The sequence below is a fragment of the Penaeus japonicus genome, unplaced genomic scaffold (assembly GCF_977035675.1).
Source record: "Penaeus japonicus unplaced genomic scaffold, GWHDUDI00000001_assembly GWHDUDI00000040, whole genome shotgun sequence".
NCBI lineage: Eukaryota > Metazoa > Arthropoda > Malacostraca > Decapoda > Penaeidae > Penaeus > Penaeus japonicus.
This window is the reverse complement of record NW_028234442.1, coordinates 4,057,739-4,064,903: the sequence shown is the minus strand read 5'-3', so window position 1 is coordinate 4,064,903 and position 7,165 is coordinate 4,057,739.

The following is a 7,165-nucleotide window of genomic DNA, read 5'->3' as shown; positions in this document are numbered from 1 at the left end:
TAATATTTATAATAAAATAATATATATATAAATAATTTATTATATAAAATTTATAAAAATTTTATTTATTTTTTATATTTTATTTAAATTTTGTTTTTTTTTTTATAAAAATAATATATTATAAAATTAATATATATAAATATATTTTAATATTTTTTAAATTTTATATAAATATATTTTTTTTTTTTTTTTTTGGGGAAAGGGGGTTTATGGGGGGGGGGGGGGAAAAAGAAAAAAAAGTAAAAAAACAAAAAAAATATTTATATATTTATAAATATAATTATAAAATATATATAATAATAAATATTTATTATTTTCATTATATATATTAAAAATAAAAAAATATTTTTATATATATTATAAAATTTAAAATTTTTAAAATATAAAATTTTTCCAAAAATATTTTTATGAAATAATATATAAATTATATATAAAATATTAAAATATAAATATATTAATATATATATATATTTAATAAAATATGTTCATTATATATCTTATATTTAATATAATATATATATAATCATATATAATATTATATATTATATATAATATTATTATATAATTTTATATATATTATTATATATATTTTTAGTATGAATATATATAGAAGTATATGTTTAATATATATTATATATATATATATATATATATTTATTTATATATAAGATTATTTTATATATATGATATATATTAAATATTATATATATATAATTATATATATAATTTATATATATTGATTATATATTTATATATATATATATATATATTTAGATATAAAATATATAAATATTTTTATTATTTATATATTATATATTAAATATATTATATATAGATAATATATATATATATAATTTAATATTTTATATATATATATATATTATATATATTATAAATAATTAAATATATATAATAACAAATAATACTAAAATCTTATTATATACTAATCTCTATTAAAACTCTCACTCTCAACTTATATAATTATATCATATTTATTATATTATATTATCACTATATAAAATAATATTTAAAATATATATCATTATATAAATAAGTATATCTCTTTCTAATAATATATATCTATTATTATATCTTAAATATATATATATATATATATAATATAAAATAATTTATTATCAAATCTCAAAATTAAATTATTTAAAAAAAATACCACATATATATTATAAACTAATAATATATTTACAATAAAATAAAATTATATATATATATTATATATACACCTCTTACTAAAAAGTTATAAATATTATAATTATCTCATACTAATATATTATTTCTATAATAAATTATACATATATGTAATATTATCAATACATAATAATATTATTATAAATTATATTTATATATTTAAACACAAAATATAAATAAATTATATATAATTTTAAATTTATAAATAATTATTATAATATTAAATTAATAATACTAAATCTTAACTATATATTATTATCATATTATACTATATTAAAATAATAATTACTATTTATATATAAATTCTTATTCCTATTAAATAAATAATATACTAATAAAAGTATTTTATATATAAATAATAATAATATTAATTAATATAAAAATATATAAATATAACTAAAAATATATAATAACTAAATAAAAATTTTATATATATAAATAAATATTTTAAAAAATAAAAAACTAAACTCCTATATAAATTAAAAAACAATTACATTATAATAAATATAACTACCTACTATTGTAATATCTATATATATTTTTATTTATAATATATATTTTATTTATTATGTATATTAAAAATATATTAAATAAATATCTATAGTAATATTATATATATATATATATTTAATTATTTAATATCAGTATTATTCTATATATATATATATATTTATATGTATTATATATAATAAACCTTTATAAATATCTCTCTCTCATTTATATTAATGTAATTATTTAATAATAACTTTATAATATATATTATATAATATATTAATATTTATATTATAATTGATAAATATATATATCTCTATATATTATATATCTATATATATTTATATACTATATATTCTCCTCATTATTATATAATCTCATATTATATCTATTTATATATTTAAAACTATATTTTAATATATTTATTAACCTATTTAGTATATATATATATATATATATTAATATATATATAATTTTAATATATATATATACATTTAATATACATATATTTTAGTATATATCAACTATATATATATATATTATATTTATATATTATTATATATATATATGAGGAGGAGAATGAGAGTGACGAGGGGGACGAAGACGGGTTTGAGGAGAGAGAGAGAGGAGAGAGAGGAGATGGACGAGAGAGAGAGAAGGAGAGAGAGAGAGAGAGAGAGAGAGTGAGTGTGTGTGAGTGAGTGTGAATGTGAGGGTGAGTTGTGAGTGTTAGTGAGGAGAGAGAGACGAGAGGAGAGGTCCGAGGAGAGAGGAAGTGAGAGAGAGAGAAGAGGGAGAGAGGAGAGGACGTGGGGAGAGAGGGAGAGCGGTAGTGACTTCCGTAGGTCAGAGAGAGAGAGAGAGAGAGAAGGAGAGAAGAGGTGTGTTGTGTGTGTGTGTGTGTGTGTGTGAGTGTGTGTTAGTGCGTGAGGCGCGGAGAGAGAGAGAGAGGAGAATGACGAGGAAGAGAGAGAGAGAGAGGAGAGAGAGAGTGAGAGGAGAGACGAGATGAGAGAGAGAGCGAGGAGGGGTAGCAGAGAGAAGAGATGAGAGGAGAGGGAATACCGAGGAAAGGCAGGAAAAAGAGTGAGTTGAGATTGGAGAGGGAGAGAGATGAGGGATTGGAGAGGGAGAGAAGGTGGGAGTGGAGGAGAGAGAAGTGAGAGCGGCGGAGAGGATGGGAGAGAGGGTAAGAGAGCGGGAGAGAGGGAGAGAGGGGGGAGGAGGGAGGGCCCCCCCTCGGGGATGGAGTGGCGGGAGGGTGGGAGGGAGGGAGGGAGGGATGGGGAGCGAGAGAGAGAGAGAGAACTGTGGAGGAGAGAGTGGCCGATGAGGAGAGAAGAGAGAGAGGTAGAGTGAGAGAGAGAGATAGACGTGAGAAAGAGACAGAGAGAGGAGAGACGAGAGAGCGAGAGACGAGAGAAGATGAGGGGAGATGAGAGAAGATACGAGAGAGATGAGAGATGAGAATGAGAATCGATTGAGAGTGAAGTAGAGATTGAATGAGAGAAGAGACGTGGTAATGAGAGAGAGAGGAGAGGAAATGAGAGAGAGAGAGATAGAGGAGATACAGAGAGAAGAGGGAGAGAGAGAGGAGAGAAAGCTATGAGATGAGAGAGAGTGGAACTGAGATAGGATAGAGAGAGAGCGGTGAACGGGACGAGAGAGAGGAGATAAGAGGAGCTACAGGAGTGGAAGAGAGAAGAGAGAGAGAGAGAGAGAGAGGAGAGAGAGATAACAGAGATGAGACGAGAGGAGAGCGGAGCAGGGAGGAGAGATATACAGAGAGAGCAGAGAGCGAGAGAGATACAGCAGAGAGAAGGTGAGAGAGAGAGAGAGTTTTTACAGAAGAGATGGAGGAGAGGCAGAGATACAGAGAGAGAGAGAGAGAGATACCGAGAGAGAGAGAGAGGGAGGAAGGAGAGAGAGAGAGAGAGAAGGGTGGCGTGAGAACTGCTCCGCTCCTGGAGATGAGTGGAAGGAGTGATAGGAGTGAGATGGCAGAGGCGTAGGAAGCACTTATGAGAAGAGATGAGTGAGGATTCAGAGAGAGAGTGAGAGATATCAGAGAGAGAGTGAGCACTACACGCCCCCCCCTACCGACATAGACGCTCCCCGTCCCGCCCCTCCGCCTCCCCGCTCGAAGGGTGAGTCTCTCGCTCGCGACCGCCGCGCCAGGAGGAGAGAGAGCGCGGAGAGAGCGGAGGAGATAGAGACTCCGAGAGAGAGAGAGAGAGCAGAGGCGAGAGAGAGAACGAGAGGGGAAGGAATCAGCACAAGTGAGAACAGAGAGAGAGAGGAGAGAACGGAGAGAGAGAGAGATGTGAGAGAGACGGAGGAGACGAGAGAGAGAGAGAGAGAGAGGGTGGAGAGAGAGAGAGAGAATGAGAAATAGAGACAGAGCGAGAGAGAGAGTGAGAGAGAGAGAGAGAGACGAGGAGGGGAAGACGGAGAGAGAGGAGAGAGAGAGAGGTAAGAGAGTAGGAGTTGGGAGAGAGAGATTAAGCGAGACTGTAATGTTATATGAGAGAGAGAGAGAGAGAGAGAGAGAGAGAGAGAGAGAGAGAGAGAGGAGAGAGAGAGTGAGAGATACAGAGAGAGAGAGTGAGAGATACAGAGAGAGAGAGTGAGAGATACAGAGAGAGAGAGTGAGAGATACAGAGAGAGAGAGTGAGAGATACAGAGAGAGAGAGTGAGAGATACAGAGAGAGAGAGAGAGTGAGAGATACAGAGAGAGAGAGAGTGAGAGATACAAAGAGAGAGAGAGCGAGAGAGAGAGATACAGAGAGAGAGAGAGAGAGAGAGAGAGAGAGAGAGAGAGAGAGAGAGAGAGAGAGAGAGAGAGAGAGAGAGAGAGTGAATCAAAATCATACATTTTTTTCAGAAACATATATCTTTATTTAGCCAAAAGAATACAAGTTTACATTTACATGTAAAGTATATATGAAGTTCAATGTTTTTTCCCTGCAGGATCAATACTCCCTTAGGAAGGCCGCTTGAAGCATACAGTCTTTATATTACTGAATTAATACTCTAATATACATTATTCATTATATATATAAACATAACAACAAAGTTAAAAAAATAGAAACATATGTTTAAACACACAGTTGAGGTATTTGTGAACACTAATATTATAATTAATATTATAAGTCAGTTTCATAAGATTGCATTTCCAGTAAAGGTAACCTATCACTATGATGTATATATTATTAATAGAAAGGAAAATGGAGATAAAAGAAAAAAAAGAAGCAAACAGATTTTCATCCAATTTCATATTGTGAGAGTAAATAAATGTGTTTACAGATGTTGCACAGTTTCATAGTCTTTCATGAAATTTATTCCAGATTGTCAGGATGAAAGAGAGAGAGAGAGAGAGAGAGAGAGAGAGAGAGAGAGAGAGAGAGAGAGAGAGAGAGAGAGAGAGAGAGAGAGAGAGAGAGAGAGAGAGAGAGAGAGAGAGAGAGAGAGAGAGAGAGAGAGAGAGAGAGAGAGAGAGAGAGGAGCAGCACAACATATGCATATTTTATACACAATGTAAAATACAAATTTCCAAAATATTAAATATACTTAGGTTTGACTCAAACCAAAATATACAGGGTTATGTTTCACACAACTTTACACAAGATTATCACAGGTGTTAATGAGGTTAAAGCATAGAAAAAGACAAAGTTTCTTTCATCAATCTGACTATAAAATGCTACAAAATCTATTTTTATACTATCACTTGGCATTATACAGTTTTGTACTGAAGGAATAAAAATAAGGAATGCAAGTTTGGATTCAAATCTTTTACATTACCTGCCTGCTGTGTTACAAGTAAAAAAGGCATATACTTCACAAAACACTAGTCACCTCATTTAAACTCTCGCTCATCTGTGTTAACATGAGGAGCAAGGCACACCGGTTAATATGGCATTCTGTCTTAACAACTATGAGTCTCTATTCCATATACTTTGCATACAGTAGGCATTGTACATCCAGCTTATAAAATGTACTCTAAATTGTGTGAACAGCTAAGATAAACTATTAGAAGGAAAAAGTATGTATGTAAATTATAAATCATGTAAATAAGAGACCAAACATTTGAGCCTGAATGTAGCAGTCCATGAGCACCAAAATATTTGTTTGGTCTTGACACAGCTGAATATTTCTGATAAAACTTACTACTAGATGAATGAAAGCTTTAAGACATTAATATCAAATATACGAAAATTTGTTTCATTGTATAACACTGGTAATATTGAGGTCTTCACTTCTCCAATAAATATTATGACATTATGACACAATCTTCAATAAATATTATGACATTATGACACAATCTCCAATAAATGTTATGACATTATGACACAATCTTCATGTATACAAAAACTTCTAGCACATGGATACTTTGGTAATATCTAAACATTTACATAGAAATATAAAAAGGATGAATACATCTTTTGCCAATCCGTAGTTATAAAACAGTTTTTAAACTATTAGAGTACATTATTTTAAGGTTGTGTATCTCCTGTTACCTTGCAGACAACTATAGGCTTCTGCTCTCATGATACATTGACTTTTCTGACACTTTTAATTGTGTTTGAGAACAGGAACTAGTGGTTGAATCATGTTCCCTCTGCAAAAGGCGTTTATATAAAGCTATTACATATGATATAAGCTACTATTTTATTCTTAAGATTATTAAAACTATTAGTTCTAGGAAACAGTGACAAGTAAAGGATTTCATTTTACAAAAATAGAAAATCCAGATACTAAATATAATGTTCCATTACCATTGCCATCTAAAAATGCATGGTGGATGTACAAATAATTCCAGCAATACTGAATAATAATTTGATTGGCTGAGAACTGCCTTATTTTGCCACCATTACTACTGCCACAGCATCTATTGACTTCAATTGTCAGATAGGCAATTAAGTGTCCCGAATTACGTGCTTCTTTCTCAACATTGTCAAGTGTCTCTCGACATCATTTCTTTGTACTTTGAAGGGATGGTAGAGAGAGTAAAAGGCAGCACTGTCATTCTAAAACTGATCAGCTGAGAGACAAATAGGAACCTGAGAAAAGTCTTTCACACAACCCTGGAGCTGCAGCTGACAGACACCTATTTACTATAGAACACTTACAGAAATGGAACACATCAAATGGTGAAATATCTAGGTATTGTTAATGAATTACAAGACAAGGTTATGAAAAGTTACAGTTTATCCCAACAGTCACACCACAATCCTGTAAATGAAGTTGACTGTGGAATGTCTTAGCAAATTTCCATCTTTAAAAGATGGAAATGGCTTTACCTTCACATTTATAAGAGATAAGAATTATAATGTCTGCAAGATCAACATATTACAGATATTCTATAATGCAAGGAATTTCATGATCAATTACATCATAAGTACAAAATGCAATTCTTTCTCAAGCAAAGAGATGAATTCTAGATAAAATAGCTTTAATGCCATTCCAT